Source organism: Streptopelia decaocto (genome assembly GCF_964273445.1).
Source record: "Streptopelia decaocto genome assembly, chromosome: 1".
NCBI classification, from domain to species: Eukaryota; Metazoa; Chordata; class Aves; order Columbiformes; family Columbidae; genus Streptopelia; species Streptopelia decaocto.
In genome coordinates, this window is record NC_138663.1 from 95,331,853 (window position 1) to 95,346,191 (window position 14,339).

At 39.0% G+C, this 14,339-nt stretch overlaps 1 long non-coding RNA gene across 1 annotated transcript in view; it reads left to right on the top strand.

Annotated features, from left to right (window-relative positions):
• The window catches only part of LOC309442214, a 35,117-nt gene extending 24,832 nt beyond the window's left edge, over positions 1 to 10,285 (top strand). The window contains exons 5-6 of the long non-coding RNA XR_014184564.1: positions 9,511 to 9,612; positions 10,076 to 10,285. This is a non-coding gene — a long non-coding RNA (uncharacterized lncRNA). The remainder of the gene's footprint in view (positions 1 to 9,510; positions 9,613 to 10,075) is intronic.
• The last annotated feature ends 4,054 nt before the right edge of the window (positions 10,286 to 14,339 follow it).

Genomic DNA, 14,339 nt, shown 5'->3' on the forward strand with positions numbered 1-14,339 from the left:
AATTCACAAAAGTGAAAAATGTATCAGGATGTGCAAGAAATGGAATATAAAATAATTTGGAAGAACAGTGTAACCATCTGCCTGAAAAACAAACAAACAAACAACAGCAGCATTTCTGAAAGGCAGCCTTCTTGTTGCAGGCAAGAAATAACTTTGTCATGTTTACTTTCTCTTACACTGGTGCTTTATATGTGAGCTATGGGCAGAATGTGAATGTTAGAGTCACGACCCTTTTCTGGTCCAAAAACTTCGGTTAAATTTGTGGTATTGTATTCACAGGAGCAGATGCTTCTTGTGTGCAAATCTGGATGTACAAACATCTGTTTCCCTGGGCAGGTAGAGCTTTATCCATGGGACAAGGATGCAGGGGGTGTCTACCACAGGACAAGGTCACAGCCACAGGGCTGTGCATCCTCTCTTCCCCTAAGTCTTACCCTTCCCTATCTCTGGACACCAGAATAGACTAAAGAGCAATACACGGTATCTGTGTCCACACTCCTCCCTTTCAGTCGGCATCTGGCCCTCTAGGTCTTGTCTGTTTTTCCCTCCGGCCCATCATTCAGTGTTTGCTCGGGCTAAGTCTCTTGTTTCTTTGCTGTTTTCTTTCTCCTCCTTTGACTTCTTTTCTGACTTTTTTGTATCTGTACTATCCTTCAGAAAGGTAAGAGCAGAATACTCCATGCTATGTACTTTTGTTGGTGACATAAGAAAATTGAAAGCCAATGTTTCTTCCACCTAATTTAAATAAATTAGTTTCTTACAATGATCTTAAACCCAATAGTTGTGGGTTTTTTTGTTTGTTTGTTTTGTTTTTTTTTTTTTGTTGTTTTTGTTTTTTTGTTTTTTTCAGGTGAAAGGGGGAGAATTTTGTGCTTTGATGTTCAAATCTGGTGTTTCTCTGGGCAGACTGGTCAGTACATCAGCTTGATAAACTGTTCAATGCCATTGCACTATTTCTGACTGGCTCTGTCAATAGCGGATTGACTGTAACAATCATTTAAACAAAGATTTTATAGGCAGTTTTATGCTAGAATGAGGGGAACACTTAGTGTTGTGGCTCTTAAATAGGCCTGTGGGTTCTTAATTGTGCTTAAACAACTTCTCATATTTGTCTAGTGATTAATTTGTTCTTTTCCTTCCATTAACCTATGTTCTCTGAACATCTGGAAATCCCATTGACTTTATTCCTAAATCTTTTCCAAGTTAATATTTGGCTTTATGCATTCTTATGTCAGTGACATCCCGTAAAATGCATTCCTATAAAAAAGAATAAAATATCACCAGCTAGTCTCTAATGTGAAGTGTTAGGGACTTGTATGTTTTTCTTTGCATCATGATAGAGAGCTCTGGCTTTTCTCTGACTTTCAGCTCGTGGTTTTTACCTTCTACTATCCAGGAAGTAGGATAAGTTTAGGTGGGCTCTGCATCGTCTGAGATAGTTTTTTAGGGGCCTTTTATTTTGAATATATGCAGGAGCATCAAGTCCACAGTGTGTCTCTGTGTCTTCCATTATTATGGTGATATTCCTTGAAAGTGTCCTTGATCATTTCGCTGTTTTAGAAAGCTGGTCAAGAGAGAATTCCTTGGTAGCTATATACAGCCTGCAGACCGTCTCCAGTATTTTGGGGTGCAAGTTAAGTAGTTGCCACTAGATGACAGTATAATCTACTGATATGGTACCTAAACGGGCTTTTCAATACGTAATAGTATTGAATTTCTTCTTTGCACTAATGGTTTGTTAGACTTATTTCGCTGCATCTGGGCAGAGCCCACTGGACTTCAGGAAAAAGTAAAATGATCTGGTTTACTTTTTTTCCATCCTAAACCCTGTTACCTGGAAAGGGAAAAGTATTGTCCGCAGTCCTGGGCAAGCACTAGAGGAAAAAAAATGTAAGAAATAAAGATTCCTAATTACTTAGATGTAACTCACCTCTGAATCTCTCCCTGAGCTCCCATTCATGCTGCCCAGTGTCTCTGGTAGTTATCTGCACTGTATGTTGTCCTTCTGGCTTGATAGGGCTTTTCTCAGATATCAGTGTCTACGGGAGCAGAGATCATGGTGAATCAGATCCCTTTTTATTAACTGCATTACACATAAACATCACACCAAAGAAACACTAGCAAACTGGTCTGAAAAGAGACTGAAAGTATCTTATTGTTTTTAACCTAAGCTGAGTAATGAGTATATTCTCTCTTGTGCTTATTTAATCTCTTATTTCTCAAAGAGTTAAAGAAAATGTGTTTAGAGTAAACTTTGGGCTTCTTGGTTAAATGATGTTCCTTATATTCACCTTGCTCCTTCCTCTGCCTTGTGCAATAACATTGAATAACTGTAATGTAAAGGTGCAGGTAATTACAGAAGACTTTTTGCATGCTTTTAATATTTACGTTTACCTTTCTCGATTGCAGCTTGACAATGGTGGTATTTTATCCAAAGCATATTGAGAATTGTTAATTTAATGAATAGAATGGCAGCTGAATGACAGAAGCAGCCTTGCATTACAGCTCTGGTTGGGGCAGTCACCTGTGCATTAGTCAACCTTCTGCTACACAGCTTTTATAGAAAGTGCAGTTTTTCAATGGCAAATGGCTTTTAGGACTTACTTAATTACTGCACCTTTCTTTGTAGCTGACATTTCTTTCTGGGCTGTTCAGCACTGCGAAAAAAAGACACTCCATTGCAGGAGTCACCTAGAACACACGTTTTCATAGTATCATAAAAAGTGCCAAAGAATCTAAACCCCAAAATACTACAAAATAAACTCAAGATTTTTTTTTCACTTTACAATTTGAGGTTTGTACAGGAATTGTGGGATGAAGAGTGGTGAATAGCTGAAAAGTGTCAAATTAAAATCTTCTGAGGGGGATGAGAGTTAGCGGTACGACAAACCAGCCTAGGTAGACTGCAGGAAGAACTTCAGTTTCCTAACATGGACTTTCAGAAGTTTACCTGTGCCTTCCAAAGGTCACATTTAAAATTTGCCAGATCATATGATATTTGCAATCGCAAGATCTCGTGAAACAGTTTCCCGTTCAGAGTCCTAGCACAGCAGTGCCACTGAACACTGACACCAATATTCACTGCTGAACAAGTTCTTATGAGACTTAAAAGTTTTTAGCCTGATAGCTGCATGAAATTCTTTTTCTCAGTATTATTCTCCTGGCAGAAATTGCAGCTCTGAAAATACCCATGCTACAAATGTATGTAATTTGAACTATGGGAAATAATCAATATGTGGTCATAGAGCTGAATGGAAATGGGAAAATGAATTCATTGGGCAAGACTAAGCTGTGATGAGTGGACCCACTGACTCTCTGTTATTATAGGCTGAGTTTGTTTTCTTCTGGGGACCTGTATTTGGCTGAACTGAGAGGTCCTTCAAATAAATAACTTGAAATAAAAGTGATCAGAACAGCACACAGCAGTGTTTCGGAGTCTGTGTCGGAGGAGATGCAACAGTGATTTTTTTATGTCTTTTCGATGAGGAAATGCCTTCCTGCTAATTCTGTCTTCCATGTGGACAGCAACTGTAGCCTGTGTGCTGCAGTTTGTGCGTGTTGATTTTAAACCAGGTTTAGGAGGAGGGATTTGGAAAATGTCCTGTGGCATGTCTGCATTTGCAAGTCCGGAGGAGGAAGCACTCTGTGCATTCTTGCCCTTAAAATAAAAATCAAGCTACTGCTACTGAAAGGATTTTGACCATGTATGATACTGATGGGAAGTGAAATGCAAGTTTTTACATTTGAAAAGGGTTTTTTTTTGTGTTTTTTGTTGTTGCTGTTTTGTTTCTGTTTTTGTTTTCAGAATGAGAAAAAAGAAAGGTTGGTATTTATTCTCTTGGGGTGATTCACAATTTCCATAGCATCATGTGCTCTGAATCTACTTCACCCTGGGTGCTCAAACAATGCTCAGAAGAACATTTTCCTTTGCTAATATCTAATGTGAAATTTTGGCTTAAAACAAGTAGTCACTACAGCAATAGGAAAGCATTCTTAAGCCTGAAGGCCACACACAGCAGTGGTAGAAAGGGGTGGGTCTTGGTCTCTGAAGGTCTACTTGTCACAGTGTTGGGGGTGCTGGGCTTTTCTCCTGTGTGAGCTGCAGTTGAATGCTGTTGCTCAGGCAGAAGAAGAAAGATGTTGACTGCACTAGCAGACGGTTCTGAGCATGGCTTGTGCTTTCTGGAATGCCACAGTACCAAGGATTTTTTTAGCTATTAGAAAGGACTAGTATTCAGTAAGAAGCAACAAGGACTCATGGCAAGAACCGAGACAAGAACTAGTAAATGGCTTGACATGTTTCACAATGTGTCCCCTTGTGCATTCATGGGGAGAGCGGAAGTGCTGCTATTATTTATTTTCATGAACAGTAATTTTCTTGATAGGACTCCTGTAGGTATTTCACATACCTGTCCCCACAACTCACCCGTTATGCCCTCAGGAATATTCAACGGGTGTAGCAACATTACAAGAAAGATGGGCGAAAGCAGGATTGGAAATTAGGCCAGCTGAATGTGCACATTCAAGTATGTTTGTTTGCATGTGTGGATGCCACCCAGCCTATTGAAGCTATCTGCCCAGCTCTGGTGCATGTGCCTAGGGAATATTTTCCTCAGCTTTGTCTTAAACCTACACACTGAAGTCTAAGGGGAAAAGAGCAAGCTCTTGCTCCAAGTGCTGTTTGCAGGCCTGATAGAAGCTGGTGGAGAACACAATGACATGGTCTTGACAAGGCAAGCATGTGGGTGGGTCAGAAATGATTGAATATCCCACAGTGCTGTGTGTCACCTCTCATTTTCTTAGTGAATTCAGAATCAACCTTACGGATCTCAGAGGTGCACATATGTGCTGCTCTGGCTCATGTTGACAGGCACATAAGCCCCATCTAAAGAAAGCACTTGAAGAAAAGGTTTATTTTAACGATAAACTGTACTGCATGTTCGTGCCTGTAGTGAAGCTATGGCTCAGAATTAGAAATCCATTGATTTAGAAATCCGATGAAGAAGCATCTTCCACAGTCTTCACTGCCTGTGGATTGAATTGACAAAGCGGAGGTAATTCTTCTTGAAACAATAAAGCAAAAGTCATGCAAAGAAAGTAGTTGCCCTAAATTAAAACAAACAAAAAGATACAGAAGAAATAGATGAGTGGGTTCCTCAAACGATCAAGCTCTCATGTTGAGAGGAGTTCCTTTTAAATCCTGCCTTTGTGGATAGCATATATTGCCTGAAAATCCTTGCTGTTGTGGGCTTCGTACATGGTGCATGTCTTTACATTCAGGTAGGGGGAACATACTACTGATTTTTCTGATGATTTTCTACTTCTGCTTTGCCTTCACTTGCATACATGTAAATTCTTACAATGGCAGGAAGCTGAGGAGACACCCCACCGTTTCCAGATGACCACTTTGTTAACCTTGAACTTTTTCTGCCAGCTAGTTGAATCAAAATATATTTCCATGACACCTTCCAAACACTGTTGAAATGTAGACTGAAATACTGCCTGCTTTTAAATGGATGAGTAACACATCTTTACCTGCTCCTCACTGCAGAGACTGGAGACTCTCTTAATGCATTCCTCATTCTGGAGGTACAGCACAGAGGTGCCAAATTGCGCTTATTTTTACCATATTGCTCTAAGACTTTTGCACTTAGGGTCCAAGCCCTCCTGACTCAACCAAATGCATGTGGGCTGGAGACCTTGGAATCAAAAGCCACACACAGGCTCGCGGGAACAGCACAAGATCTCCCTGTTTCTGACATCTGATGAGAAGAAAGGTAGAAGTTACAACATTGCAAAATGAAGGAAAAGCCACAGGGTGTTATTACTGGTCAATGTAATAGGAGCAATTGGGGATGGTGGAGACTGCTGTGGGAAGTGAGAATTTCCCTAGTTTCAGATTATAAAATACTCACAAAACAGCATTGCTGTTTCAGTAATCCTGCACTGCATTAATGTCTTCCTATTTATAGCCTCAGTTTAATCTTAACAAAGTCCTCACTTTCTCCCTCAAAAATAATCCCTGGAGGATTGTCCAATCTAGCTTTAAATAACTCAAGTAACAGTGCTTCCATCATTTACCTATGGAGATGATTACTTGGCCTAATAGTAATACTTGTGAGAATTCTGTAGGGTTTAGTTCATGATGATGTTTGCAGACTGAATTCTGCAATTCTGTTTTTAAGGGGTCAGCCATAAATTAAAGCATTCAGTGTTTTCCTGAGGTTTGAATACACCAATTCAGGTGCCTCACAGCTTATTTCTAATGGGAGGTTAGGTGCTTAAATAGCATTAATAACCTGTCCCTAAATGAATATTCACAACCAGCTAGTCCTTCCTCTACTATCCTGCCCTGCTACCATACTCTGTAGAATTGCCCCACTTGCCCAATGGCCTTTCAGTTACTTTTGCAGATCACCAACAGTAGCATAGATAGATTATACTTACTATTAACCTTCTGATAGGGCAAGAGTGCATAAGAAGGACAGAGCATTTTTTTCCTTCTTTTATTTTTTTTTGTGTTTTTTTTTTTTTTGTTTTTTTTTTTTTTTTTGTTTTGTTTTGTTTTTCTAGCTCTTTTCCTTTCTTTGAGATTAAGTGAGCAGGAGTTAGACTCATACTCAGTATTATGGTGGTAAAACACTAATGGCTTGGCCTCCTGATCAGATGTTGTGTTCTTCAAAAAGGATGCTAAATGGGCACCTCTTTGTAGGAGTGGTGGTTGTTTCAACCAGTGATTTCAAGCTTTTTGGACCAAGCTCCACTGTCAGTCCTAAATTAGCACACGGATCACCTGCATTCCTCACAGTTGAATCTCTGTATACAGGCTTGACATTGAAAACACCAACTTGCTGATACAATCCCATCAGCTGGCTGAACGTCAGCTGCCACAGTCTTTCTTCCCAGTCTGCAGCTGAGGAACAAAACATCCATATTACAGGCAGAATTTTTCTGGTTTTAAACCAAAAGAGATTAGGATGCCTCCTTTACTAAGTGCAAAGTTCACAATCAAACAAGAGATTTTCTTTGTCCCAATGAGTGAGATTTGGGATGCTCGAAAGAATGAGGCTCTATGACCGATTTTAGGAAAAGGCTTAGGTAGCAAGGGTAGGACACTTCTGCCATCCCAACAGGACAGTTCCCTCCCATTGAAGCTTGCAGTTCTTTAGGAGTTTCATGGCAGAGTTCATGCAAAAGTAGAGACTTTTGAATTGAGCCCAAACTGAGAAACAGATGAGTTCTGGCCAAGGGCCAGTGTTTTCAGAATTGTTGATCAAAGATAAGTTTTATCACAGTTGGTCTTTAAAAAATACTGACAGCTCAGAGAAAAAATGAGCTAAAACAGATGGAATTTGAGCCCTTAAATTTGAGCTGAGCTGGCTTTTTCTTTCTTCTTCCTTTTTTTTTTTTTTTTTCCTTTTTGCCCTGTGATCACAAACATAAAATGACGGAGGTAATACAGGTGTAAAATTTGCTATAACTTCCAAACTTTTGAGGGTGTTCAGAGAGTAAAGTGCATACAAAACCTGCATTTGACCTTAACCATTACTTGTTCCTGTGGTTGTTGGGAATGATTAAGCTATTTTTAATGTAGTGGAAGCTGGGGTCATGCTCCACTTCTCCTGAAGCTCTTTAAAGGACAGGCTCCTATGATTGCTCTAATAAATGTAATAAACTACTGAAAAGTGTAACCCACAGTAGACTTGCTACTCACAAAACCACCCAAGTTCTGCTCTGGACATGCGTTCTGGGTTGTCACTGGCTTAAATGTCATAGTGAGTGTGGCAGCTATTAGGAGAGCAGAGAGAATATGTGGGAAAATGTAGACGCTGCTGTTAACCACATCAGGCTTTTGGCCCAGTCGAATTCTGGCAATTCTTTTTCCATTAATATTGAGGCTGTAGAGTCACAGATTAGAGTCATGGACAGATTTAGTTCAGAAGGGACCTCTGGAGGATGTTTGGTCCAACCCCCTTCTCCAAGCAGGCCCAACTTCCAAGTGAGATCAGGCTGCTCAGAGCTTTTCCAGTCACATTTCGAATGTCTCCAAGGACAGACAGATTGCACAGCCTCTATGTGCAGCCTGTTCCCATTCATAACCCCTCTCACTGTGGAATATTTTCCCCTTATGTACAATCAGAATTTTTGTAATCCTACTTATTCCTTTCTCCTTAAAGCTCCTTTTCTTTTTTTTTTTTTTTTTTTTTTTTTTTTTTTTTTTTTAAATGCAGTCTACTTCAGACTTCTTGAGCTACCATTCTTTTTATAAAAGGGATGTCATCTGATGAGGAGAGAAGCAGCATGCCAAGTGACATATATAACCACTCACATAATCTGGGGTTTGGATTCTAAATGGTGAAACCCTGTGGAACACCTGTTATGAATACTGGTGGAAAATCAGTAAACCCAAATATATTCATAAAAGCAATCAGTCAAACAATTACAAAGAGCAAACAAGCTTAGGAAAAAAAAAAAAATATATATATATTTCGCTCCATGTGTGGAGAATTTGTGAAAGAGAAAAGTCCACAGCAGAGTAATCCATTCTTTGCAGCCTGTTCTGATTAGGAGAGAGCACACTGGAGTCAGTGGGAGCAACATACAGGTTCTAGAAGGGATAAATTTGACTCTAAACCCCAATACTTTACATTGAAAACCTTTGGATTTCTGCTTTTTACCTGGTAATTTATTTGTCATTAAAATTTAACTCTTTGAAGAATCAACTGTTTCTCTAGTCAGCTATTTCTGCAGTAGTTGCGCTAGCCTATGTTCCTTTTCTGCTGTGACACTTTCAGAAATACATTGCTTGCACCCGCACAAGGAAAAGAATGAGGTTCTGGCAAATCAATGGCAAATGAAGAGATGGCATCTTGCAAGAGTAATTGTACAAGGACAAACTGATCTTATAGATGGATGACTGCAGAATAAAAGCTACATAGGCGACATGCTGTATCTAACGCTCAAAAAAAGTCAATGGATTTACTGTCAAAACCAAGACAGAAAAGAATGTGAAATTTTATCCATTTCTGTTTCATCTGGTAGAAAAAAGAATATCCTTTTTCCAGTGCAGGAACTGTGAATCATGATAAGCAAAATGAATTTGAAAAGTATTTTAGAATACATAGGCTTGGCTAGCATTGTAGTTTAAATCACCTCTTTATTTCCACTGTAACTTAACTCAAATTCTGACGTTCTTTTTTTGAAATTCATTATGTCAACATAAGTAGGTGCAGCTTATCATCACTTGGATGGTTGTTATTTTTTAGCTGTTTAATTCATTGACTCACATCCGGCAATAATTCATGCAAAATGGGCTCTGAACTCCTTTGCAATATGCAGATTTGTGTGCAAATGAGCGTTACCTATGGTGTTCACACTGAAATGTTTTTCTTTGATGTACATTTCTGACATTCTGAGATTGTAAAGAAGAAAATAACTTTAAAAATTTTAAGAAACCTTAATTGAAGTTAACATAAAAGAAGATACATGGTGTTAATTGGTCTGTTTCAGGCATAATTTGGGCCTTTGAGACCATGTCCCTTACCCCCCGCCAAAGTGTCAAGACTCACATCTTTAATTCAACAATCTTTGTATTAATTACCTCTGGATAAGGTAAGCTTTGATTGGGAGTCCTTTATTGTAAAATTACAGTACATTGCCTGCTTTAAGATAAATAAATTAGGGTTGAACTTGAAAAAAAATCTCCATCCAACTGCGAATGGGAAAGTGCATTTGAGTATCAAAAGCCAGATGAAAGAACAGTTTTTATCAGACTTTCTTAATAGGAGAAAAGTGTTTTCCTTTGGTCCCCCCCCTTTTATTTTTTTTTTCATTGTTTTTTGCACATTGAAAAATAATATCTTCATCAAGACATGGAAACATTCAGGTTCTAGTGATTCCCACATTTCCCTCCTAAAAGGCCACCACATGGAAACTCAGCATTCTCCTCTGGGATTAATTCCCTAGTATATGGTCCATTTGACACAGAATAATCAGTGAGCTAGGGATGCCCTTCCCCCTTCTTAATTGCCTCTACTTGACTGTCCATTAACACCAAACTTGATTTTGTTTTCAGGGATGGAAGGACTGAAATCAAAGAGGCTTTTGTACCAAATCCATGTCAACTGGATTTTGGGGGATGTTAAGTGTTTGTTACAAGTTCTGTGAGGTACAAAACCAGCCATATGGCTGAGAAAGCTGCAGGCAACGTGGTCAGAAAAAAGGCAACTTGTATCACCCATTCATCCTGGAGGAAGACTGACCATTCCTAGTCTTGCTGCAATGGAGCTACTGAGCTGTAGGTTGGGACATAGGCGCTCTGCAGGCAGTATGCTTTTGATATGGATTATGCTGCCCACACACATGCTTCCAGTGCAGCTGTGTGGTTTGAACAGCATATTGGTGAATGCTGATAGTGCTTTATGGCCTGTAGGCTCAATTCTGACCTCAGAGATGCCAGCATGACTCCTCCGAGTCAGTAAGATGTGCCTGTGCCTCGTGTCCCTTTCAGGAATATCACACATTAATCCATGAGTGCTCATCTGAGGTAATCAAAGACAGCTAGATAAAAAAAGTAGGTGTGCCATTTTGAAGTTTGACCCATGAAGCTGGTAATATTAACAGAACTGGTGTTACGGATGCTTGTGCTAAAGTTTCAGATCTGACTCCTGAGTGATATCAGCTCTACAGTATCTCAGCAGAGAGATACATCTGATTGCTAGCCAAAAGATTGTCTACATGTACAAAGGAGCTGAAGATAGAGGTCCAGTTTTTTGTTCTTAGAATAATTCTGAGCATAGTCTTTCACCTTGGCTTCTCTGCTTGGACACCTTGCTCAGTGCAGAGCTGCCACATTTGCCCAGTTAGCACAGAAGGTGTGCCAGGGATGAAGAGATGCTGGAGGCTTCAGTTTTACCACCTGAGCTATTTTGACTGCCTCAGCAAACTGGGTTTTACCCTTTGTTATTGTAACAGGCAACATGTATAGTAACTACTGCTTTATTTGCATTGAAATCAGTCAAAATGGAAGATAAACATCTGGAAAAAAAGCCAGAAGTCCTTTTGTTTTATTAGAAACCCTAGAAATGCAGACACAGAAAGACACAGAGCACCTACTCAACCCTCCCCTACACTGGATGGGGAATGGTACCAACAACATCTCTAAACAGCTGTGGGAGCTTGACCCAAGAACTGGTTGTATACTACTTTTGCTCATTGTACTAGGCCGCTGTGATTTTCATCCTGCTAGGTTTTCCCATCCCCTAGAGGCAGACTTGTCAAGAAGCCTTTTGTCTGGCACGGTGTTTTCAAATCCAAACTCTGATAATTATCTGTGGTTCTGCTGCTGACTTGAAAGGCGATTGCTAGGCATTGAATCCACATTCCCTTCAGTACAAAAATTAAGAGTAAGGAGAAGAGGCATTTCTGTGCCTGCTTCTCTCTCCAACACTTGACACCAAATGCACATGTGAGGCTGACCGTCAAAGATAAATGAGCTCAATAGAAAAGAGCAGACACATACTTGGATCTCGGTGTAATACAGTACAAATCAGTTGAAAGTACAACACAAAGGCTTTGCATGGCAGGCTCTGCTAATCAGAAGAGGTGAGTGTTTTAGCATATTTAAACGAGGACAGGGAATCCACTAATCAAACAACAGAATCCAGAGGTACTGAAAGAGCAAGGGAAAGGCTGTTGCCTAAAACTTTTCAACATGGATGTAGGATTTTTGAAATATCATTAAATGCAATGATCTAGGTTTATAGGAAGATAATGAGGTAAGTAACAAATATGTCAAAACTAAACTATTAAACATTGTAATTATGCTGGATACAGATTAGTTGCTGAAAAAGTTTGCCATTACTGCATGGTGGCTGTCAGAAAAGTGCAGTAAAATAATGGGTTTTCTTTTCATTTGATTTATTTAGCAAAAGGTACTATATGGTGACTTTCTAACAGCTTTTACGGGATGAATAAAAATTGCATCGTGAGCCCACTAGGATTCTTCAATATAAATTGATGCAAAGTACACATAAACGATAAAAACTAAGTTTCACATGCAAGATTTTAAAAGCTTTAACTCCATCAGAGTAGATTGTTTTAAAAGTATTACCTTTATATATTTTTCTTACAGTCTTCCTCTTTTCTTCTACTGTTTTTCAAATCAAGCCCAGGTTGCTGTCACATTCATTGACATTTCTCCTCCACGGTAGCAATATTTTTTATTAATCAGTCAGGAAAGTGAATTAGTTTTACATCAACATTTTAAAGGGATATTTTCTTAAAACCTCCCAAGGAAAAAAATACCTTTTACTGAGAATTATACAAAGTGTGCATGCTTCCTTGGCCAATAGATCATTGCCATATGAGTATAACAAAGGTTACTTAGCAGTCATGGGTTTTCTTTGGGAATATTGCCTTCACAGAAGCAGATCTCTAAGGAGATGAGCTTATTTTAAGCTGATATTCATTAGAAAGCTGCTAAGCCGCTAGAGACATTCTGGATACAAAACAGGGTATCTGGCTTATATTTTCGTTTGCAGGTAATAAGAGATAATATCTGTAATCACAGTCAGAACCTTTGATTTATTGCTGTGATAGGTTATATTATGTCACATGATATTCTGAGCTTTTTATCTCTATTTCTTTAAAGGAGTAGTTTTAATAGATTTTAAGCACGTGAGAACATCAGATTGATAGCTTCAAGATTGGTGACTTTCTCCATGAAAATGATGCCTCCTCCTGGAAATGCCCTTGATTTGCTATAGGTTCTTGTCAAGAGCTTGAATTATCTGCTTTAAAGACAGAATTTATATTTTCATTGTCTTCAGTAGAAACTGGATGAAGGCTGCATACTTCACCAAATTAAGAGGGGGTTAAACATGATCTTTTGAAGGTAGGAGGGGGTATGTGTTTAATGTGTTATTGAATCTTTTGATGAAATATGTATCTTCCTCAAGGTACAAACAGTCGAAGAGAAAACTAAGTATTGGACAGAAGAAAGAGATGACTGCATGTATTAAACAGTGAGACTCTTCATGCTAAATACTGGATAAAGATGATAATTTAATTGGATTGAATACTTGAGTTCAGAAAAGAAACAGAGAAAGAGACAGGAAGATCTTTGTTAAGAGTAAAAAGAAGTTATAGAAAAATGCAAAATGGTTGTTTTAATAAAAAATAAAGAATCTAGAATGAAGAGTGCTTGCATACACACATTAATCGCATCTGTGACAAAAATGGTGCAATAAAATCTGAAAGGAGACTTGGGAAATATATCTCTTCAGCTGTATAAAAGAAAGCTTTTGGCTTATCACTTTTGACAGTATGAATACAATGGGAAAAGAGCAGAATGGTATCTTCAGGGACAACACAGTATAGTCAGGGATTGACTAAAGGGAAAATTCTGCTCTTTCTCCATAATGTTTTGGGTGGTACGATTTCACTGCCTGCACCCTGGATCCACAGTACTTCTTGGCATGCAGAAAGACTAGTGGCAAAACAAAGGGAGGTGTTATACAGAAGTTTGGTGCCAAAGTTCTGGAAATCTCTGTTGTATGCACAGACTGACAACACTTTTTGATCAGGGCAGGAACATTATAAAGAAGAAAAAAAAAAGGGAACACAAACTGAACAGCTTCGTGGCCAAAGAGGGAATGCATTATTCCTCAGTGGTTTTTTGGTTACTGGCAAACACAGATTTCTGTCAAAGCATTTCCCTTTTCTTTATTTTTCTTTCATAGACAGGGAGGTGCCAATGATTAGGTACTCCCTGTGACTTGAGCACTGCTATCAACAGATAAAACACAGGTCTGATATCTCAGATGTCCAGCTCAGTTCTCATCCTGATCTGGCCACAAGCTCTTTCTGAGGAAAGAGCTTCTCAGAAGCTCTCTTTCATTTCCTTGGTTTACCTTTTGCTACTGTTAGAAAACAGTTGTGTGTTTGTACAACTCTCATTAACAGGGCATCTTGATGGGAAATGCCAGAAAGAGCACCAGGCAATGACTTTTTCCAGGACTTGCGTATTCAAAGGGAGGGGAAAAAGCACTGTGAAGATGTTCTCTGCTTTTGTATTTGAAAACAGGGTACAGAACAGGTAATTTTTTTTTTTCTCCTTCACATCAGCAATCACTTTCTGTAACATAATCATTCACCTCACCAATTCTCCAACAGAGATGGGAGAGATGAAAGCAAAAATCTCTGTTATTTGGAAACTTTTTGCTTTGCTAGGTGATACAGCTTGTCTGGAGGAGTAGATTATTACTGGTGGCGCTGACTATACAAGTTGGAGAAACTGAAAAACCTCAGTGGGTTCTGTTGTGGTACCTAAAACCAAA